Source organism: Struthio camelus, chromosome 5 (assembly GCF_040807025.1).
Source record: "Struthio camelus isolate bStrCam1 chromosome 5, bStrCam1.hap1, whole genome shotgun sequence".
Classification (NCBI taxonomy): Eukaryota; Metazoa; Chordata; class Aves; order Struthioniformes; family Struthionidae; genus Struthio; species Struthio camelus.
Genome location: NC_090946.1, coordinates 16600003 through 16624231, shown reverse-complemented (window position 1 = coordinate 16624231; position 24229 = coordinate 16600003). Strand labels below are relative to the sequence as shown.

Genomic DNA, 24229 nt, shown 5'->3' with positions numbered 1-24229 from the left:
GAGTGCCAGAGAGGAAGTGAGAGTGCGGGGGGGCAGATACCCTGTAATTCAATCCCGCATATCCTTGGGCACAGACATAATTGCATTATTAGTTTTGCCAGAAAAGAAAATAAAGAACAATGCTGATTTACTGTTTACAATTAAGAAGGGCGTTTAACTTTTTGTGCGTACCCATACTGGTAAACACAATTTGAAACAACTGTTAAACAAGTGGAACAATTCAGTGAACCCTGCTTGGAAATACAGTATTGAGCTATTGCTATGTCATACGCGTACCAAAGCTCTGTTAACTCATAGGCAGGAGAGCTCTACCTGGAGGAACGTTCTTTACCATTGTATAAGAATCCTAGTCAACATTTTTAACAGAGAGGAAAGCCGTGAATTGAAATTCGGCAAGAACCCAGACAAAGGCAAAGAGCGCTCTGAGCACGCCTTAGGTTTCTTCTTTCTGCGTGCGAGTGGCCAACATGAGGATGAAGGAAAACAAGACCTACTCGTGCTGCTCATAGATGAGGTTAGTTAGTACAACCCCCAAAAAAGGTAAGACTCAAATACACAGCCCCTTCAAATAAAGAATCCTGATGGACACAGGGAAGAGGCAGCTAAGGCAAATACAGTGTATAAGAAACAATCTATGACATAGCAGCAAAAAAGCAGAAATTGCAGCAATGTCCAGTATTGCAATTGAGTCGTTCAGCCCAAGTAACTTCCTTGGGCCAACACTTTTCAAAGCAGCTTCTGATTTTGTCCAGTATCAGCTTCTTTCCCGTTTTGTAAATGTCAAGCGCTTCAGCTGAAGCCCAGAGAGACTCCACATGGATCAGCCTCTCTGAAAATTTGGGAAACATCTGCCTCCTAACATTAGACACTTTTGAAAACGCTGCCCTGTGCTTCTCGTTAGGCTGGTCTCTCCATCTATGAGCTGAGTATGAATAGACTCTCCCACCATGAAGGGTTAGCACACGACTTGCTCATTGTAAAGCACTTTGAGAGGGGGAGAATAACCAATGCTATAAAGAAAGAAAAACAGCGTTGTTGCTATCCAGATACCTTATAGCAATACAGTCCACTTTGAATATCTTTGGGGACTGCCTCTCCTTAATAAAGGGTGTTAAATCACTACTGGCCAAAACAGAAGCCCAAAGAAAGCAACGGGAGAGGCAGATCTCGCTGACAGAGAACCACAAACAATTGCATGGAAACTAAGCTCCTACAACTGATGCTATCAAAGAACGAGCTGCCTGCTAACCACGCAGTGACAACTCACCAGCAGGTATAGAAACTCATTTCTTTGTGCTGTTGCATCGCAAAGGCCTAGAGAACTTCTGCATCAGTTTGTTTCCTGGTGAGTTACCTACAGAGCATCGTCTCCACAGCTTCTGACACGCGTGAACTCGGCAAGTCAGCTGCCATGCACAGGGACAGACCTCATGTCAAAGCACTCCAGAGTCTTATCCCTTTATTTTTCTGTAATCAGCCCTCACATGAGTGGGGGTTTTTTTTGGTTTTTGTTTTTAAAACACCGCTTCCTTGTTTTCCTCTCCACCTCTTTGCAGGACAGTGGCACCAGAAAGCACACTGCTTTCGGTGTCAGTCTTGCTGCCCCATCCCAGGGAAGGGTTTGATGTGCACCCACTAGGTCTGTCAACCCGGCACTGACTCCCCCACTCGTCAGCACAGCTCCGCCAAGCAGCTTGCAGAGCTGATGTGCCCTCCCTGCCTTCTCTTCCCTTTCTCTGCATTTTGTTCAATGCAGGTCTTTTGTTGCCTGCCATTAAAATAACCTTTCTCAGCTCCCAGGAGCCCAAAGGAGGAGCCACATTGTTCATTCTCAGCCTAGCAGCCAGCACTGCTGCTCCCCTATGAAAAGCTACAGCTAGTAAATGGTGTAAATTGTTACTATCACTTTCTTCCTCTCATAAAACAGGCACTGCCGATACCAGACTGCTGTGCTTCATGCATAATTCACCGGGCTCCTCAATGTGCAGAGCTCTCCTCTGCAGCTCTTTTCTCTGCAGGAAAGTTACCTGTGGAAAACACTGGGTCCCCCTTGAAACGTTAAAGGGACACCTGAATTTTAAAGGTGTGGCTTAATTTACCATAAAAACTAAAGCATCAGCAGTGTCCCCATGACCACAAGGTGGAAGGTCTGGGATGGAGACGGAACCACGGAAGGTGGCAGCGATGCAGGAGTGAGCTCTGCACATCGGAAATGCAGCTGTGGCTGTAACACCTGGCACTCATCCTGGTTTAAAAAAAAAAAACAGAACAAAAACAAAACAAAAAACTCCAGCCACCTCCGTGAAAGCGCTAAGCCTCAAATCCTGTGCTGTCCCAACTCGCAGGGGAAAGGTCCTTCCTTGCACACATACAGACAGTCTCCATGCCTTCCCTTCAAATGCAAGGGTCTGGACCGTCCTCCCATTCTTAACCCAACAGGTCCTCTACCATATCTCTCTTTCAAATACATTTCCTCCAAAAGCTCTAACTATTCTGCCCGTCTTCTCCCAGTCACAACCAGAATTTCTCAGTCGCTCAAGAAGAAGGGAGGGAAGAGGACAGGACAGCTTCGCCAGGTCCTCTCTGACACTTGCACCACACCCATAATTGTCTACTGGGTTCTCTGAGAGATTGTTCTCTTTAAGTTTCCAGCACTCCAGGGTCATCACATTATTTATTAAACTATGTAGTATTCTTTAAAGCACCAGAAATAATACCACATGTGTCTTACCAGCTCTGTATTTTGGGCTGCTGGCAGAAAACCGTTATCGGCTGGGATCTACAGTCTCTAGTAGGCAGATGGACAGACTGACTGCTAATAATAGCCCCTTTCAGCCTCACAAATCTGGGAGCACCGATGCCACCCTGCAAACAATGTTAGACTCACTGACACTGTCTTCTCATGCCATCCTGTTGCAGCACGAGGGACTGTGGTCAAACAAGACTCCTACTGAAGATCCATGGCTCAGGAACCATGGCCAAGTGAGAGGGGAAAGAGGTAAAGCGAGAAAAGGTCCCCATCAGGCACATCAGGGCTTCCTTTCCTCTTGGATTCAATCAGCAGTAACTAGAAACTGGTGAGCCTTCAGCTGTGCAGACCTCCAGATGCACTCCTCTAATCTCCTTTGGGTTGGCCCCCCTGTACTTTGTAACTGGGTGTTTTGGCTCACACCTGAGTTTTATATTGATGGGTTTATTGCTGCCAGCTGATGGCAATAAGCAGGGCTCTCCTAAAACAAATTCTCAGTTTCCACCTGCTGTTATATAGTTCTTCATACATTTCCCCTGCAGCAAATAACTATAAGTGATCACACAAGAACACAAAAAAAAAAAAAGGAAAAAGGACACCAGTAATAACATGGCATCTATTTTCACAGTCATGAAACAATTACTAACTAATAGGAACCAAACAGACCAAGCAAGACACAAACACAAGGAAACATTTTGCAGCCAAGTTCCCTGTGCACTGAGGCAGCAAAGAGACACACGACTATTTCCCTTTAGAAGGGCAAAAAACGCTTACCGCAGGACACAAAAAACATTCGTTGGTTTGTGAGGTTTTGCTCCCAGCCTGATAGCTTTGACTCAGGTAGTTACAAGTCACTTTGTTGTCAGAAACAGGTTGAATACGAGAGATTACTGTCCTGCCCCTCCAACAAATACAAGTGGGAAGGGGCACGCAGGGGGCAAGCAGCCAGGCTGTCTTCCCCTCGGAGGGCAGGGCTGAGCCCCAAGGGAGGCAGAAGACCTCCAGCTGCTTCATGGGTGTAATGAGCTGTGGCAGAACATAGCTGTGGGTCTGCATGAGGCTGGTGGCTGCAACTTGAGAGTCCCCCTGAGCAGGAGCAGCAGCCCACCAGGGAGGCTGGGTCACTGCCATGGCCGGCGCTCAGCTCTGGGCAGTGCGGAGCTACAACTCCATGCTGAACTAGCCGGGTTGGGACATGCTGCCCAAAGCACGCGCGCTGGGGCTGCAGCCGCTGCAAGGACCGTAGTCCAAAAACACCCAGGCCGAGAAGGTCATTCAGGGCTTGAATTTCTGAGTTTGGGCGCTGAACTTGTGGAAACTGCAGTTAAGGCTTTGCTCCCCCTGGTGCCCCATTCTGTGAAGTGACCCTGCGATACAGCTCCTGAGGAGCTCTGGGAGACCTCAGAGAGGAGGTTCTGTGCTCCTCGTCTTTGCTTAAACCAGTCTACTACCAAGGATGAACCTCAAGCGGAGTCTCCGCTTGACAGGGGATTTCAGGAATGCAGATGTGACGCAGTGGAACTTGCATCACACGTTAACTTACGAGACAAGTGATATAAAATACCCACTGTGCCCCTTCTAAACCAATCTGGTACGATAAATCATCCGTAACACCTTGGAAACCGATGCAGCCAAATTAACTCTCAATGAGATAATACAGGCATAAAAAGTCTGCTATCCGCTGCTACCGCATTTCAACTGGGCCAACCAGTCAGCTTTTCCAGAAGTCTAATTTTCCTGAAGAAAGTATTTCACCACTACAACCACACCACTCCTTGCACCCCAGTCTGCAGAGAAATCTAAGCATTTTACTAGGCAGATGTGACCTTTGCCACCTGACTGCAACAGGCTCTCTCCCTTTTCCAACCAACAAAATCCCATACCACACAAGCCACCTCGGGGCTACTTCTCCTTTCTGGTGCTTAGCTGCCTCCAAGGCTGCTGCTTCCCTTTCTGCAGGGAACGGGAAGCCCAGCAACCACGTGTTAAGCACAAATACTCCTACCCCTCCCTCACAACTCTCTGTGGCTGGTTTTATAGCCACTGCTCCCCTTCTTACATTATTCCTCACACAGGTCCTCTCAGTCTGCAGCTCCAAAATCCACACGGCACAGCACAACCTCCAGCTCACCCCTCACTGCCACCTCCAGCTTGGTACTTTGCAGCTGCTAGCTCTGATTAGCTACTTGACTGCAGCTGGGAGAAGTAGGGAGGCCTTTCCTTAACCCTTTCTGCTACACCACTGTGTCTGTTCAATAAGCCCAGCCTGGAAAGCAGTGTTGAGACTTGGGTCATCTTATTACCAAGTGTATGGATGGGAACATTCAGAAACTTGGGCTGTATTTACGCAGTTGTGACCCAGCTCCAGCCGTACAACCCGTGTCGCCAGGGAACAGGCTGAGCATACGGTTCCCATAACATATGTAAGAACCAGCTATTGCCTAGAGGGAGGCAGGTGACTTAAACTGGACTCGCAGAGCGGCAGTGCCATGGAGCGACTTTGTGCCCCACGGAGGTAGAGTTTGTTTTAGGCAATTATCTCATGCTCCCCACCAACACCGGGCTGCAGCCATGCTAGTAAAGACAATGAAAGTGATCTGGACACTGGAGGGAATCCAGGAATAAATTCCCACCTCCCCAAAGGCTGGAACAATCTAGCAACGAAGGGCATCACACGGCACATATGGTACGCCAGGAGGGGAGAACCGGAGCCAACCTGTTTCATTGCCTGTGGAGCGAAAGCAAGAGGAGGAAGAAAAGGAACAAACAGCTCGCTAGGAAGACACAGGATATCATTTCACATTATGCTTAAGATGACCTATTGGGTGACACAGTTATGACACAAGCAGTGCCTGTGTGTTCCCCTTTTCCCCTAAAAAGGGGGTTGATTATGGACAACAAGAAAAATTATCTGTTTTTCAAATCTGACTGATTGCTTCATGCATAGACTGAAACAGAGATAAGAGAGCTGATTCCTGGCGGGGGGGAGGGGGAATATTTCTATTGCTAAGAGATGCTAAATTATATTCACTGCCTCTCTGCTCAAATCAGAAGTCGTAAGGCCAGATCTCCACCGTTCTTTTTTCCTCCACTCGGCTTTAAGAAAGTTACACCAACGTGAACCAGGCGAGCATGGGGCTCTGTCCGAGCATATAGACCCACGTGAACTTAAAAGGAGACAAGCGTCTTTGAAACTAGTGCAGACGCGAAAAGAGATCCGTTAACTTTCTCTGCGGTGAATTGACTAATCTCCTTTTCCACCATGCCTCATCTTCCTAATGCCAAGAGAGCAGCAAGAGCGCACAGAGATGACACCAGACTGAGACGCCAGAGGAAATCAGCATCCACGCTCTGCCACGGGGAGCCGGGGCTGCCGGCAGGCGAGCGGCCGCGGGGCTCCGGAGCCGGCGCTGGGCTTTGGACGGCGGCTCGCTGTCACCAGCTGCCAGGCAATCGTGGGACAGCTTGCCGAGATTTGTTTTCCTGAGCCATCCTGGGCCCTCGCATGGCCAAGCTTTGGGATGTAATTCGCCCCATGATCCTCTTCTACCCACGGACACAGCTCCCATTCCTTCAGCCAATAAATCTATGCGGGAGGCAAGGCTTTGAATCTGACTTTTATCTAAATTTAACCTGTTCTGAAAGGGGGCCTCACCAAGTGCTGGAATCCTGTTTCACTAATTCCCCTTCACGTTTCCAGGCTTACAGGAAGGTGCCTTAGTGGAAACAGGAATTGAGCTCTCTCTTCCTAAATAGAGACTTTTCAAATTCTGTGCTTCTTATTTCACAGGGCTTTTTTCCCCATCTCCCCCAGGCTGAGAGTTTTTTTTTAAAAAAAGACCTTTCACAGGAAAGCAATACATTTAGCCGGATCGTGTCTAGTTCTGTGAGGTTGGTACTAAGTCCTGAGGGAGAACAGCTTGTTCGTTTTTTGCCAAGTGCGAGTTACATTAAAGATGCTGGACCTTCGCAGGTTTCTGCTGAAACGCCTCTGTAAAAGTGAAAGTCATTTGTCTTTGAAACAGCTGGAAACATTCATGAAGCGTAAGTCATTCCGCTTCCTGACTCACCGCACAAACTTCAGATATTATATAAACATATGGACTTTAAAATTATACATAATTTTTAAAGTAAGTGGTATCTGCTTTTGAGACTCTGGGCACGTAAATTATAGCCTCAGAGACTAAGGAAAAGATTTGGGGAACGTTAGATATATGGTGCTATGAACATCAAAAGCAGAATAAATTAAAGCTGAGGTAATTTCAAAAGTTGGATGCTCTCCAATTCCCCCGCGAGCGAGTCGACTGGAAGAAGGGCACTGGAACACAGCGTCCCAGCGGGAGCTGAACGCAGAAGAGGCTTGGACACAGGATCTCCATTTAGTTTATTATTTCGTTGGTACTTAAACTGTCGCTCCAACTTAGCTTTTTGCCTCCTTAAATTAAAACAGCACAACTTTACAACTCAAGTGCTTTGCTGGCTCTCTAGGGACCTATTGCAAATGTTTCCACCTCTCCGAGTTCAAAGGCAAACGTGGGGCCTGCAAGCAGGGTGCAAGTGCCCACGTAGGGAGAAAGGGGGAACACAACAGGAAACGGCGATGCTTTGGTAAAACTGAGTTTGCTTTTTGGTAAAGCACCTTTTAAAAATTTACAAGCAATTATAGAAATTGATTGCATAGATTTAACATGCGATGCAACTGCAGTTACACCACATGCATGCTTGCTGAAGAAAAATCAGTTTCCCTCCCTTGTGCCTATCCGGTGCTGCACGTAGGCTGCTGGGTTCACACGAAGCAAACGGCACTGCAGCAGTATCTTAAACCAGAGCGGAATCAGAGCAAAATCCAGAGAACTGTGCCCAGCAGACAGTCGTCCTGGAGCGCCTGTCGAGGGCGAGGGCTGTACCGGCAGCTGAGCAGCACACCTTGCAGTAACGTGGGCATCGCTGGGCTTCAACCCGGTCCTTGAGCATAGGACATCATTTTGAACTTCTCTGCACTCACAGAATCCACTTTTATACTTAACCCTGTGCACCCTTAATAGCCTCACTGATTTTCGTGTTTCGAGTTGCAGTCCATATACTCCAGCAGAACTACTGAGCAGAAGAGCAAAGCTGTGTTTTGCTCCTTATAGCCTAGGGACCTTCATCCTTTTCCACCTTGCCCTTTAGTACCTCCGTGGGGCAGAAGGCAGGGATGGAGATAAGGCTTAACTTACAGTTAACACGTGAAAGGACCCAAGGCCTTCTCTTTAGGGGAAGTTCCAGAGAAAAGATCAACGGGCTTTTAAACTTTGCTAGAATATAAAGCAGAATATTTAGCGTCTTAATTAACGAAAAACTCAAAAAAGACTGTGTCAGAGAGAACAGAAATGAAAACGGCTTATAACCAATTCTTCCCCCAGCCAAGGCAGGTCCTTGCCCCCAAGCTTCATTCCTGCCATCAGGCACTTTCTGCAACTAACTCTGCCCAGTCCTTAAGAAGCCTTTAAGGACTCTAGTCCTTCAGGAGTTTTCTCTGTCCCCTAAGTGGCTGCTCCCAGCTCCATGCCAGGACCCTCCCACCCACCATGTCTCTGGACCCCCTCCTCCTTCTCCGGGGGTCCAGCGGAGGTGCAATTGCTCTCCTGTGCCCAAGTGATTCACCTGGGCTGAGCATCCCACTTAGAGGAACCAAAACACTTGAGAGCAAGCAGATCAAGCGCACAGCCTGTACCGAAGCATTATCAACAGGCTGTTTATCCTGGGAAATTAATGGATCTATTTCTTGACTGTTTCTTTCAAAAGGCTGCTGTGCAACAGAGAACATTCAGGAGTTTTTTGCTTAAAGAAATACAGTGAAAATCCAAATTAATGTGACTCATAGGATCTGACTACATCGTCATCCCATACCTTTATTTTTGGTGATGTGGTATGGCCTATGACAACCGCATGGCCTGACGAGCATTGCTCTGGCCTTGTCACCATGACCTTCTCCCACTGGTTTAATAGCTGCGCAATTTACGGCCATAACAGATTGTGTTGCTGGCAGCCAACATGGAAACCAATAACTAGTATCTGCAGAGCGTGTTGGAAATGAGCAAATTGCAGCCACAGTATCACAAGATCAGAGCAACGGTAAACTGCACTTAGGAACACGTTTCTTCCAGATTTGGGGAGTCTCACACTCCCTCTTCTCCCCAGGCCCAACAAGGAGAGGGATAAATCACCTTTGCTGTGCGCCTCGGGGTGCAATAAGTTTTATGTGAGGCAACGAAAGCACGGAGAAGCTTTATCTTCAGTGGAAGTGAGGATGTTGCTGCAATGTGACCAGTTTTCCGAGCTACGTGGCCTCTTTGACGCAGGAAAGCATTTGAGCAGAGCAGCAAGGTCTGAACAGAAGTGACAAGGTGAGAACTCTTACATTATGCTACTATCTTAATGCTGAATTGCCTGGGGAGGAGAAGGAGGACTGTTAAGCGCACAGGTACGGTGTTAGGCTCAGCGGTATGAGGAAAGCCTGTTACCTGACCAGGGGAAAAGATCTGCGGACACTGGGTTTGGTATTTTCTCAGCGGTACAGTAGCGTGTAACGCTCTGAGTACGTTTGCGTGCATAATCCAAAAGCACTTCTCTCCCCATCTGCAGATTCAGTGAAGCTTGTAAAGGATTCCGTATAGTAATTTCAAATATTCATGCCGTGTTCATCAGCCATGTGTCCCAGTAAACCTACAAGGACAACCTTGGGCTTTCTAGGCAATTCCTCTTCAAAAACAGTACTCTTGCATGTGAACATTTGCCTGCGTGCTGCAATGACAGCATATGCTGCTACTTGCAACATTAAACATTATTCAAAGGAATAACGTTTGTGCTATTAACACAACGGCACACATACTGTGAGCAGCCTCACACCCTCTCCTAGAGCCAAGATATTTCCTTCCCTGAAATGCCAAGCCAAACAGCATCATTCAAATATCAGCTCCCCCTTTTGCTTATCACATCCAAAACAGTTCCCCGCAAAGATATTCTTTGACTCTTAACAGGATTTTTTTTTGTCAAGCCTTCATCTTCTGCTGAGGGCTGGAGACTTCAGTGTTGTCCCGCATCTGTATCTCTAGCGCCTTGCTTTAGGGGAAAAAGTATCTCCCCTATGGACAGGATTAGGCACTCTTAGTCTGACAGTAGCAGATATTGCGGCATTGCAATTGGTTAAACTACACCTGCTTGAACCTGACAAGGGATATATCTTGAAACATGAAGAAAGGCAGCCACAGCTTTAGTTTTTTTTTAAAACCGGTTTCCCTACATTACAGTAGGAATACACTGAAAGGAACCACAGAATGACAGCAATAGGCACCAACTAGAAAATCTAATTCGGCTTTTCTGCTTTGCATAGGACCTACACTGGATAGTAGTTGTCCAGGACCCACACAGAGCTCAGAAATTATTTCAGCCCAGAGTCCTACGTGGTTTTAAAAATCCTTTTACTTTGAGATGTCTTTAACATTTTGTTGTTCCTTTCTTTTCCACCAGGTCTATTCGCTTCCTAAGGCCTGACCTGAGCCCACTGACGTCTGTCCCGTGATATCAGCAGCCTCAGTGACTCAGATCTGCCATACGATGCACAGCGTATGTCTGTCCACAAAACACAACCCCCCCCAAAATCCAGCAACGTTTCATACACTTTACCCTCTGACTGCACACAGAATTCTTCTCAATTTGTATAGTTTAATATCAGCCAATTGTGAATTTATTTATAACATCTAGCAAACAAAAGCACTAACTTCCCAGAAAAATAAACACTTGGAACAAGAAATATTCTAAATAGAGAGAGCCTGCAGCCTGCAAGGAGACTTTAAGAAAAAGCTGCCACCTTTTTGCTTTCAGCCTCTATTTCTCTACCCTCCTCAGTCTCACAGAATGAGATTTAGAGGTTCATTTGATGCAAACTGCTCTTTGAGGTCTTATCTGCAGGTGAAACCTGCCCCTGAGACAGTTATCAGCAGCGTTTTATTCATTGTTGAGGAAAAGCAGCCAAGCATTTTGTGAATCTTCAAAAGTATGTGGATAATGCCTCCCATTCCCAGAGGGTCAAGTTAAAAACTGTAATAGAGTACAGCTTTCTCTGCATCTACGCTCTTGTACAAGCGCAGAAAATGCCTCTTCTCTCCCTGCCAGTGCTGTGCCAGGAGAAGAACAGAGAAAAAGACTAATGACGGTAATTTTAGAAAATGCGAGTTCACTCATTCAATCAAAACTAATAAGTAAGCTCCGCATGAACAGGAACATTAATGACAAGGGCTATTTTGTCTAAACATTCGACTACTCACAGAAACGCTCTTGGTTTGATAAGGGCTACTTCAAAACCAGGGACTGTCAAGGGACAGACAAGCACATTCCTCAGTGAACTATTAATGGCCTGGATAAATGAGATTAAAGTTTACTCTTAAAGCAAGCAAAAGAACCAAGACATCAGCACTGTGCATCTCGAGTGAATCCGCCATCAAACCCAGCGCTTAAGAATTTCATCTCAGTCACAGGCATTTTGGAGCAAAGTCTTCAAGATGCTTTTCAATCATTTAAAAAGACGTTACTTCAAAGCTTTCAGTCTGATTATAATAGCAGTGCTTCCAATGCCCAGAAACTTTAATTTATCTTGCTAATAATTCAGTCCCTTTCAATGTACTGTATTAGGCCTGGTGCTCATCTCTAATATGCTATTGAACTTGACCTGGCGAAAAAGCAAAGTTAATGGAGTAATTAAAGTTTATGTCAAATACTGTGATGCAGGAGGGGAAAAGCATGCTTGACTTTTTCTATTCTTCCAAAAGAGAATTTGAAATTTGCCTGGCTGCTTTGTTTCACACCCTTATCACTGACTCCTCTGGGCCTGCACAGACCTAGTGCATTTGCACTAGGTAAATGCATTTACACGTAGCGTAAATGCACTAACACTAGTGCATTTACAGGAGCTGCCTACACAGAACTGGAGCTGGGACGGGGGAGGGCAGCCTCTAAAACAGAGCTCTTCTGGGATATTTTCTGAAATATAGTATTGTACCAGTAAGGAAAAGTTCTATAAAATGAAATAGACCTTCATCGCTGACTTTCCAAGGGAAAAATTTCCAAAGACACAAATTGCAATACTCATTTTGTAAATTCCAGCCACTGCCAACCCGGGTTTCTAGGATCTGTGGGTGAGTCTTTTTTGCACGAGGCTATGTGAAAGGTTCCCAAACTATGTATCCAAATAGAAACTAGGTTGACCATCCTTTCCTCTTGAGGAGACAGGATACTGCCTCAGCAGCTAGCCATCTGCCTCTGTACATGGCCTGGTATGCAGCCAAGAGCTATTTGCAGCCCCTGCTGCTGTCCCTGCCACATGGTACCACATAATCTCTGCTTTTGGTATCTCAACAAGCTCAGTATGCAAAAACCCCAGGCTATACTGTTAGTACAGCAGGACGTAATAAGAGGATACGAAAGATTATCACAGGATATTTCAGCTGCAGTTCCAGATCCCTGAAAGGCAGAAGTAGGTATGAGGAGTTCAGCTGTGCTGACCGGTAACACGGCAGAACGGAGGCAGCTACCTCATGCAGAAAGAGCTGTCCAGACAAAACAACTCTCGTGATACAGAAAAATGAGCGTACTGTTATGGGGCACAGACATGGTCTGAACAGCCACAGCTCCTGAATTACTAGATAAGGAAGCTGACCGTGCTGGAAGTCAGGGAGGAGTTTGCTCTTCCTCCTCCAGCACTGGGAGGAGGAGTGTCCTCTGGCAGCTCACTAAACCAGACCCTTCTCTTACTCATCTATGATTTACCTGTTTTGTATTAGCAAGTCAACGCTTTGCAGGGATGGGCTGGCAACTCAATTTATTATGAAATTTCATCCAGTGGTACTAGGCAGAGTTAACACGTCCAAAGCAGTATCTTGTTTAAGAGAGCGGGCATTTTCTATCCTCTTAGTTTGCCAACAAGGACCTTATGACTACATCAACAGCAAAGAAAGCACTCGCCCCTGCAGAAACCAAGCAGTCTGTAATCTTAGGCCCTACGATCCACAGTTCCTTTCCCACAAACACAATCACACTGAGCACGCGTAGTCTTGGCATCTGAAAAATTACTCTGTCCTACAGTGTAAATTCCATAACTATAGGAAGCTTAAAAAAAGAAAAAATAAACAAAATCCCCTGCTCCTTCTCATCAGGACTGGTGTGAAAAGGTCTTCAAGAAGCATATACCTCTCACACAACCAAATCTATAACGTCAGGTAACCACCTCTCCAGGGGTGAGTTATTTACATGTAAAGTGACAGCAGCAAAGCAGGACACGAGTTCTGCTCCAGTTCAGGATTCCCCGACTAACGCAGAGGTGAGAGCAGCAGTACAAATACCTGAGGAGAAGAGGGAAGCCAGGCGCGTTTCGGACGTTGCGTTGAGCGAACCAGGGCTGATTCAGGACTGGGTACAAATGCTGCGGATCGAGATGGTTCTGTCAGCAACGTTTGCTTGGCTGGATGATTTCAGGTTTTGAGGGGTTTTTGGTTCATGTGAGCATAACAATCAAACTTGGGAAGATGAAAACGTTACCAGATGAAACTGCAAGAACAATAATACAAACGCCTGTGGGATGAAAGAAGCTTTCAGGGAAACTTCCCTACAGCTGAGTCACGTTCGTTTCCTTCAGGAACATACAATCGAGTCGGAAGGCTTCTCTCTAAGCAATGCCTGTTACCACTTACAAAGGGGAACACATTCACTATCATTTAAATAAAAAGGCCAGTTTTTCCCCTCTTGATTGTTTTCCCTCTTTCGTGGTTACTATCGGAAAGTACAACAGCTGTCCCACTCCAAAGCTGCTCTTTTTGAAAGAAGAGAGCGCGGACATGAAAATACAGTGAATACCGAGCAAACTTCATCAGAGGCTCCCGAAGAGCTATTAGGCACATACTGTATAAGATACCTCTACCTGGGAGTGCTTTACAAAAGGCGACGCAACAGTAGCAGACTACATACAGGAACTGCTCAATACGAAATCTGCCTTTCTGTTTCTATTAAAGAAATACTGCATCAAGTCAAAACACAGCGCTTACAAACTGAAACTGCCACCACAGAACGTGCTTTTTTTTGAAGGCACTCTCTCTGACCTTGGAAATTTGCAGAGGCAGACAAACACGGCACAAAAACGACCACCGGGCAGCCTGCTGCTGTTTGCTGACATCTCTCTCCGAGCCAGTTCCCATTTTGTTCTTTCCTCCCTCTTGCCATGACCTCAGACAGCACGGACGGGTCACAGGCTGCAGCAGGGAACCGTAGCTCCACGGTGTTTTTCCCAAGACAAAGGGATGTATTTACTAGAGATTAATGCAAATACTCCCATTTAACTCTACTGCCTTTTGGCCGTGAAAGCAAGTACACGTTCCTACCAGCTGGCTGTGAAACCCTCTCTTTGCTCCAGACTCAGGCAAAATCTAGGATTCAAATACTCCAGAAATCCAAACCCGATGTTGCCTCCCCTCTAATGTGCACTCAGCCAGCTCTGACATTGCAAAGCGAGAGGCAAATCACTTGTCTTCTCTAGACCACACACCTACACAAGCTTCTGCTTCAGCTGAAAGCACTTCCGTTACGGTAGCTAAGGCTGGGCCTTATGGAAAACTTGTCCACTGTTATTGCTTACAGACATTTATCAGGAAACACTTTTGTCCCTTTTTGTCCCTAAAGAAGTTTATCTGCTTCTGCTGTTTATCTGCTGACTGAATTTAGAGTGAGCTTTCCAAACATCTCCCCGTGACCCTCCCCAGCAGGGAGGGAAGCAGGAACTGACAGGGCCAGAACACTGCTCAAAAATCAGTCTAGCAAACAGCCTACTTCAGGCCCTTTCCACCTGTGTAGTTCCAGCCTCCTCTTGGGTAACAGACAACATAACTTCCTGTTTCAGAGGCCAGACAGCCATATCTCCAGCCTTCACCCTCACCCGGGACCTACACGTCCTTTCCATTTATTTTAGAGGCCTTCAGGGAGCGTAGGCAGCAAAGAGAAAGGGGAACCCACGCCCACATCTGCTTCTAGGTTTCAGCCCAGGAAAAGCCTGCTGAGCAGCTACCACCTGCGTCCGACTCTTTTCCTGCCCTTCCTTCTCACCAGTCTGCCTTCACCCTTGCTCCCTGTCCCGGTCAGCTCAGTCTGCGCTCAGTCCAAGACCAGCCAGCCCGTGGAGCAGCCTCGCCGGCACAGGCACGGGCTGCGTGGGCTGCAGTACTTTGCTCTTCCAACAACCGTGGCCAGGGAGACAGCCCGGGATGCTGGAATTTCGAGTGCCACTTCATGACGTGCCACACACATCACAAAGGAGCAGCTGTGACGTTTCATGACCGTCCCTGCACCTTTGGTTATAAAAGACAGCGATGGTAGTGACTGCCTTTGTTAAATCCTTTGCTGCCAAAAGTTGAAAAAAACAGACATTAAAGTAAAGCATTTTTATTACTGCTCTTATTAGCATGTTAAGTGTTCACAGGATAGGGGTATATATAACCTAAAAAAGAAGTAAATATTAATCGACCAATAAGCAAACACAAAGCCTTGATCCACTGTCTTCCAAAATACTTGGACAGAGGGTCCTTCATGTTTAAAAATAATCATAAAGTGTACGACGATATTAAGGAAAAAAGTCTCCAGGATATATGAACGTTATTTTACATTATTCAACTACTCAGATCACAGTCAAACATCTGAGTTGTCAAAAAGATTGGCGGAGGCACGTCAGCCAGCGCGAGAGCCCACGGGGACTCACTCCGGGCCGGCGTTAGACCTGGTCCTTGTCTTCCCCCCGTCCAAGAGGCAAGGCAGACAGTAAAAGACCAACGGTGCTCCAGGGCCTGCAGGGAAGCCTAGCTATTTTCCAGGGCCCGAAATAGCAGTTGCAAAGTACAAGAGGCTGCAGTCTCTCCCACTGCCGTTCAGTGGTAAGCCAACAGTTGCTTCGAGCAAGTCTGGTTTCCTCCCACCAAACCCAAGACGATGCACTCTGTATTTATTGCTACAGAGATAGAAACAAAGAACTTTCTCCTTTCTCTGAAAAATTCTCAATTATTTATAGGTATTTTCCCTGTAAAATACCAGGTAAGTTTTGAATACATGATAGTATGTATGGGCACAATATAAAAGCTTTGTTGGCACTTATTTAAGCTGACACACACACACAACCGGGAAAGCATGTAAAACTTTTGCCAGTAAAATTCGTAGCCGTGAACTTTCGCTAATAGAACTCCTCTAAGCTATATCATCAACTGTTCTCTCTTCCTCTAATTATACAGAGATAAAATAATATGCTGAATAAGCACATACAGATCAGTATGAGATACTTTTAACTGAGGTAAATCATAAGACATAAACTTGTCCAAATCTTTAAGTCGGGAAATTTTAAAAATTATTACGGCAAACAGATCTGTGATTATCACCCAGGAGTTGTTGCCTACTGTGCAATTAGTTTGTTCTCACAGAGCTAGTCCAGGGCTTATAGGCATTTTGAAACGGCATAAAACACTCCAGGGATGGATGACTACTGCTCATATAAAAGCGCTGTCCATTAAAACATAGCAGCCACGAGGGCGGCTGCCTTAGCCCACGGCGCAGGGGCTGGAAAGCTGAAGACCCTGGGTCTGCAGCCTGCTGCCTCCACTTGGTGCTTTACGCGCACAGCTGGCTAATGACCATGTTGTATTATGTATAAAGCCATTTACTGTGATATGCTTGCGTTGTTAATATGCTGTAGAGTATTTTTTCCTCTGTTTAAGGGGCAACTCTGGGAAACATTAATGCCGGATGGTATGAAAACAAGGGCAATTCTGATCCAGACGGCAAGAAGAAATCCACAAAGTGGCCAAACATTTCCATCTGCTCCGTGAACAAAGGGACTTCGATGTCTCAATTTGTGCCTTCTGCTGTGAGCTGCTGTCGCAGCCAGCAAGGAAGCCTGGTGTTCGTAGGAGCCATGGTGCTGATGCTGCCAGGGATGCTTCACTTGGGTGGCCTCCATACTCCTTGCCTCCTCAGGCAGCGCATTCTGCTTTTAGGCCGTTTTGTTCTACCCTCTTGGAAAGGCACTTTGCAGCTTCCCTTTGAGATGCTGAAGACATCAAGCCATTTGCTGCCCCCAAAAGAAACCAAGGGTCTGAAGGGATGAACTAGGTTATAAAAGAGATTAGTGCTGATAATAACACCCTCTTTCCAGACCATCACCTTATCTATAAACCACACACTTCTTGCAAGCATAAGATAATAGAGGTGTCTTTGCTTCAGTCTGTACTTCACACTTAATCATCTCTGGAGTCTCCCCAATCTAAGAGACCCTTTTCTGCTCAATATAAAATCAGTGATGTTCAGAAAGTAACGTTAAGCCTGTTATCTTCCCACTACAACCTGTAAATACACCTGACTTTTATACCAGTTTTGTGCTTTCATTGACGTGTCTCTGGAGTATTTGGCTTGAAAAGCCTACTGAAAACTTCAAACATTGAAAAGCACTGTAAAGGCACCTTATAAAAAGCCCCAAGTAACCTTAGTCATTAGATTCCAAGAAATTATGGTTGGCACATAAGATCTGTGGATCCATTAATGTCTCCTCCAGCGTACAGATGCAGTTCACAGTTGTGCTGCTCGCAGTCAGCAGCTGAGTGGGAGTTTTAGGCCATCACCCTGTCAGCACCCAGCAATGCATATCTTTGGAATGATTTGCACACGATGACGTTACCCTGCTATTTCCTCATCTGCTCCTTTTCTACCTTCCTTCTGAGCGGGTTTGTTTTCCAGAAGGGGCGTGACAGCAGTGGTCAAGGAGGTCTGGCCCACTGGGGTGGCCAGTCTGCTACATCACTGATGCTAAAAAGATGGCTCAGCTTACTTCACTGGCTTCCCCTCACCTGAGGATGCCCTCAACATCTCTAGACTCCTCCGAGGTTTTGTCTGTATCCCAATATTGAGAGCTGCTGAAACTTGCACCACAACATGGAAGCGAAATGTTGCACTGGGTGACTGGTACCAAGGCCTAGTTTGTGCAAAAATGGTTTAAGTTCCTCAGTCATATTTTAACAAAAAAGTACTCCTTCCTGAGATGCTTGGATATTCCCAGATATTCCCTAGCAGCCTTGTCAGCCCTTGCTGTACTGCATCCACAACGCTGTTTGTTTGCAGTGCTGTCAAGAGCAATGGTTGATTGCAATAATCCTTGCAATGTGCTGTACATGAAGGCCATTCAACTACTTAGCTCACTCAGAGGGAAGCCACCCATTAATGCTTCTGCAGAGTCTCCCTTGTACCTTCAGGCCCTGGGATCTGCACTGCCTTCCAGATAATTGGGTTCTGCTTGGATTAATTTGCTAGATAATTCTTTGGCTCGTTTGAGCTGCTGTTTCATCAAACAGTACATGAAAACTTTAAAGGAGGACTCGCTCCTCCTGTGGCTCTGCAGAAGCTGGGATAAGTTCACATGCGAGCCTATCAGTTTAATTCGGTGGGAGATGCAGCATACCGGAGCCCAAACCACTGTTTATCAGGTTTGCTACAAAGACTGTTTTCCCAGGCAGCTGGGAAGAGTAAAAGTGCATTAAGGAAGTGCCTGGCATGTGTTAATCCTTATCAGATGAGGACAGACTAAAATGTGTTTGTTCATAACAGTGTTAATATTTGCTAATATATTTTAATAAGTAGATAAAAAGAAGAGGCTCTCAAGAATCTACTTTTCCTTTGATGAAAGAGGAGGAGAGACTCTAAAATAAAATAGATATATATTTTCATACAGAGAAAATAACAGTGTGAAGAGCTGTGGTATTTCTGTATGAATGACATGTATAGAAGCAGACTATGCTTTATTATGTTACACATGCTCAGAGGGCAGGAGGAGCTCAGTATGTTTTATTTTGCTGCTAGAAGTTTTCCTGTGAAGCTTTCTGACTCCCTGATCCTTACCTAAAGAAGAACCACTATGAGGTCCCACTCATAACCAGGACACGAGTAGCGTTAATGGGCAAAAGAAGTTAATACAGAAGAGAGCAAATCTGGAGGGTGTGCACAGCATTTGCTGCTGGTGTATGCTTTGCATATCTCTCTTATTATACAGTGACACTAATGGCACTCATGCTTACACATACTTTAGACTGTGACAATTCATCCCTGAAGAAATGAAGATCAATGCTTCAGTTAAAAGTAAGCTCTCTTACAAGACCTGTCAAGGAGGTAATTCTCCTTTGCAACGTTTTATTTATGAAAATGTTCTGGTGAGGCAGATTGATTTTCTTGGCTCCACATTTTAGTGTCTCACCTGTCTGGAAATGGAGAATGGAGCACTTTGAATAATGAATTGAAAGGTTCTCTGGTTACACTGCAGTTTCTCTAAGCGCTTCTCTATATTCCCTACTGATAGTCCCAAAAGCTCCCTTGAGTAAATCATAAACAACATCTCTACACTGATGCTATACTCACAGGACTCTCTTCCTCCCTCTCTCTTATACCATTGATTAAAAACCACCAATTGTAAAATCTCTACAGAAGCCAAAATCCGGGCCAGCTCCACACTGGCCTAAAGCAGAAGTTTGTCCAGAAACAACATTGAGGATCCACAAAGCAGTGGAGCAAGTAGCTGACAAAACCAATACCGTTAATGTCAATATTTTGAGCTTTGCCCTTTTATGTTAGTTTGCAGCTATAAAGACAACCACCATAAAATTTATTGGGGCAGTTACCAGCCACATGGTATGCTACGTACACATTGCAGAGTCAGAATGCTTCAACAGCAGTAGCCATTTCTGCTGGAGGGATGCTGTAAGTACCACAATTACAATGCTCTGTAATGCCCAGCACCGATGATTACCCAGCTGAGATGGCTCTTTCACTATGCATGAAATGTTTTCTACACTCATGGCTGAAAAAGTTACTTTACATTTCGCTATAAATGCAAAGAAAATATCACTTGCAGAATCTTCTAAGATAAAGTCGCACAAGCCGAAGCAGCCATTTTCAAAGCGCAGTCTGCATAAATAGAGATTGTGAGCCGTTTTTCTGCCGGCACGCTATCATTCGGTCTTCCTGCAGGCTAGTACTAACAGAAGAATCGGCAGCATATAAAACACATCTATGCTACAGCAGACATTGCTCTGAGATTGCCCCAAAGATACTATCATCTCATACGAACTACTGTATTTCCTGTTGTACTTGACACGATACCGCTGCTCTACAAGAGGGCTTTGCCAGCCTAAAGAATATTTGTAATTTAGGATGCTCCATGAGTAGAGGTGTGTGCAAATTAGCTCAGGTCCATCATATTCTGACTGAATGACATTCCTAATTCACTGTTTGTTCTATTCTTTTGAAATTAAATACTTTTTTGTTTGAAGAATGATAGAGATTTGCTTTGCTTTGATCTTATTCGGAAGGCAGTGAAAGAATACAATGAAGACAGAGTGAAGGAATATCCAAGTAAATTAATATATCTTGAAACATGAAAATATTTGCCTTTAAAATTTGATTGTTACAAGGCCAATATACCTTGCCCTCTCCCTTTCCGCCTTTTATTTACATAGAATAACTAGCATTTATATTCTGCTCAACTCATCAAGTTAGTTACGTGCCTAGACCATACCTGCACATGGAATAATTCAACGGCAACAGCCACTCAGGCTAGCTAGTAAGAGCCTGTTCAGCTACCTATGTGCTGTACTACTTCGTTTCTGGAGCCAAAATGTAGAAATGGCCTTCGCACAACAGCTACCTCTTGAATCCAAGTCCTGACCACGTAATAAGTTCTTTTTTTTTTTCAGCACAACATTTCAAATGGATTAAGTATGGCTGTAAACCCTGATTTGAATAAAGAAAAACTGAAGTGACCAAGGTTCATCAGATCTTTAACTTCTTTGTTAAACTGAGAACTAAAAGCATGAACCAGCAGATGCTGAAGTTAAATTTCTATCAGTTTCAAGCAGGGATGGAAAAGCAGATTTGAGAGAGGTAGTTCTACTCTCTCACATACATGAGAATTTTGATACACTTACAGGTTAGTCTTAGCTGCGGTCTCTTTTCCTTCGACCCATGCTCCATTTAGCTAGTGTAGGCAGCCTCTCCCCTTCTCCATCAGTGACCCCTCAAATTAGATGAACAGGTCACATATACGGAACTGGAGGAACTAAATATATATATAGTTTAGGGAAGAGATGACTCAAGGGGAATACGATCACAGTCTATAAATATCTTCAAGGCAACAACATAAATGTATAAATGAAAGAAGGGAATTACTCGGTCTCAGGAGTTGGTAGGCAGGCAGGCAGTATAAGTTAAGGAAAAGAATAACTGGCAAGTGAATAGCCTCTCAAGGGAAGTGGCCTAGGAACCACTATTGTAAATATTCAAAACCAGGTAAAATCAGATACTAATGGAAAAGTTGCAGAGACCAGACAAGCAAAGTCCCTGGAGGTAGGCTAGACGATTCAAGGTGTCTTTTCTGGTGCCACTTGGGATACCCATAACATTAGCGTAAGCCCCAGACAAAAAAACTATCACATTCCCCAAACTAAATGTGGCGGCTTAAATTACAATTATCTGTAAGCAGGTGCTTGATAGACTCCGCACCTGCCGTCCACACTTGATAGCAGTGATAGCTTTTATGACGTGCTCATGTAGACAGAACTACAACATCGATACAAATTCATAGTTGCTAATTACACTATTAATAACATTGAACCTATCTGCTGCTAAACTTATTGATATAAACAGCATTATTAATTCCATCAGGCGTCAGCAGTGATGTTGAATGACACTGCGTACAGTAATCTCCCTGAACAACTCATTAGGCTCACAGGGAAATATTACCTCCTTCCACAGCTGCACCTGGCCTGCCTGCAGTATTAATGACTCAGATGTCTTTATTTCCTCTCAAACAAATAACCAGTCAAGTGAAGTGACATATTTTTATTAAATTAAAACAAAATAGAAAACCCTCTACCACACGAGTGCTAAGACTGCACAGTCAGTCAATAACAGGCTGCCTGTCGCACTTCAGACTTCTCTCCAGTGCACCTGCGTTGGACACACTGCCAAACACTATGTTTCTATAGGAATCACTGCTCATTTTGTGACTATATAGTTACTCGGTATTTCTTTTCAACCTTCACATACAGCGTGCTGACCACATCTCATTTTTGTACATCCATACTCTATACTGATTGCAGGCGCATTTTTAGGCCTTTCTTTATTACATTAACCAGCATCTGAGAGTTTCACATCTTGCATCAAAATTCCTACAACATTTGGCATGGTTACAATCCCTCCTGGCAGATGCAAGACTAAAGCAAGCAGTGAGTACAACAGAAACAGCTAAAACCCTACATTTAAGGATCAAACTTGAGACCTCCTGAGTGTGAATTTCCAAAGTACTTATCATTTTTATGGCACCCTCTACACGTAAAGCAGAGATCTAAGTGTCTGCACTTGCAGCTGGGAATGCTCCACATTTACGCAAATCTGACCCAACATACATCATACCAAGTACCCACATAACTAGAAACGTGTGAAACGTGGCTCAGAATATTTTACTCGTCGTCTTTCAGCAACACCTCGCCATATTCGCCCCACAGTTCGCTATCAAGATAAGGGCTTTAGAGGTTAGACTCATCCACTGCACACCTTGCAGCTCTCGCCTAAGTCCTGTATGAGGAAGGCTCCTTGGAGAATAAAATAGCATGTAATCACCTAATTAAAGACTGTATCAAAAAGCAAAGCACAGAGAGGGTGAATTAAAATTGTGAAGAAAACCAACCAGAATTCTTGTGTTTTCTACACCAGAGGGCTTCACCTGTTAAGATCTTCATGGATTGCCACAAAATTTATCCCAGATTTTCCTAGACAGTAATTGAAAAAACATCCTCATCAAATTTAGAGAAGTGCTATTCTACAATATTGTAGAGGCTTGAAAACATTGACTATCATGGTTTAGCAATGACTATATCGTTCAGCCTCTTGCCTATTCAAAATTCAGAGTTGAGAACGAACTGGCTCGGTCAGTCAGTGCTTTACTCTAGATCTGTGCCCATTCTGTCCCACAAGCACATAAGGAAGAGATCAAAAAAAAAAAAAATCTTAGCACAGATTTTTTTTTGCTCAATGTTTGTATTTAACCTGGCAAACTACAACTCTGTTTTATCACTGCTTCCAACAGTGCATCATCATCACACAAATGATGCTTACATTTCTGGGTAAATCAATTTGAGAAGTGATTAGTTTTCCTGTGTGCTAAACCTTTAAATATTTGGTTTAAAAATGGATATGACTTTTCATTCCAACTATTTTTCCCATTATTTCACCCATTTTTAATAAGTTACAGGTATACTCTGGAAGGTAGCCTTCTCAAGCACAGTGCAAGTGCAGTTTTCTTTATGTTTAGGGACTTACGTACTATGTGTGTTGCTTTTATATGTATTTACTTATTATATTTTATTCCCCCCATTCATCCTGGAAGAAAAGCAGAACAACCAGTCAAAGCTTGGTCTAAGCTGCCTGCTAGGGAGCCCTGCTCTAGGCACACACAAAAGCAGCAGTTGCTGAGAGTGGCACACGGCTGGAGGTGGCGATACCGTGGTGGCTGAATCTTTCCCATCACCCTGGCAGCAGCAGGACCAACAGCTCGCTTGGTCTCGCTCCCAGCGTGGTTTTCCAGCTCTGTTTCTCCACGCTTCCCTCCCCTCTCCAGCACAGCACAGGCCATCTTCCCAGGGTCAGCAATTTTGCCTGAGAGCCTTGAGTTGGCCCTAAGCTGCATAAACGGTCACCATTCAACACGAGTGAATGCCCTCCAGGAAGATCTGGGAATAACATACACAACTCTGCCCCTATATGGCGAGAGACTGTCTGCAGACATATAGGCTAAAAAAAAAAGGACTCAGTGGTTATAACAGATCACTATTAGACAACAAGCTGTGAGAACAGCAATAGGCAAAACGGGCTGATGGAGCCCTTGGAGCCCAATTCCCGCCTCTCTGCCTGCTGCACTGGAAAGATAATTATTAGAGTGATGTGTCCAGTTCTGGTCCGTACACGTCAAGGTGGTTGTGGGCATCTTAAAGTTAAGTACAAAGGAGGATCATAAAAGTGATCCAGGACCTGAGAAATTCATCTCAATAAGGACTAAGAAACTCTGGATGTATTTAGGATATTAAAGAGTAAGCTTATAGGTGATGTGAACACTGTAAAACAGTGCTTTCATAGGAAAGAGATTTGATAGCGCAGCCTTTCTAATCTTGCTGATAACGGCATAGCAAGAGCCACTGACTGGAAACTGAAGTGAGACAGATCTAACCTTGAAAAAAAGTAAGATTTCTTAGTGCAAGTATAATTAAATATTAAAACTGATTACCAGGAGAGGTGACAGGCTTGTCTGGATCTGGAGGCTTTAAAATACACATCTTAATCCTGCTTCTAGGAGAAGTCTTACGGCCAGGCTGGTTGGGAAGG

The 24229-nt window shown here is 44.8% G+C and overlaps 1 protein-coding gene across 9 annotated transcripts in view; it reads right to left on the bottom strand.

Annotated features, from left to right (window-relative positions):
* TSPAN4 (tetraspanin 4) overlaps positions 1–24229 on the bottom strand; it is a 439431-nt gene that overhangs the window by 98093 nt on the left and 317109 nt on the right. Inside the window, exon 3 of one of the 9 annotated variants that reach the window (XM_068944748.1) lies at positions 13129–13208. The exons of the other annotated variants lie outside the window; for them this stretch is intronic. The gene's annotated coding sequence lies outside the window, so the exon portion shown is untranslated. The remainder of the gene's footprint in view (positions 1–13128; positions 13209–24229) is intronic. 9 annotated transcript variants of the gene reach the window in all.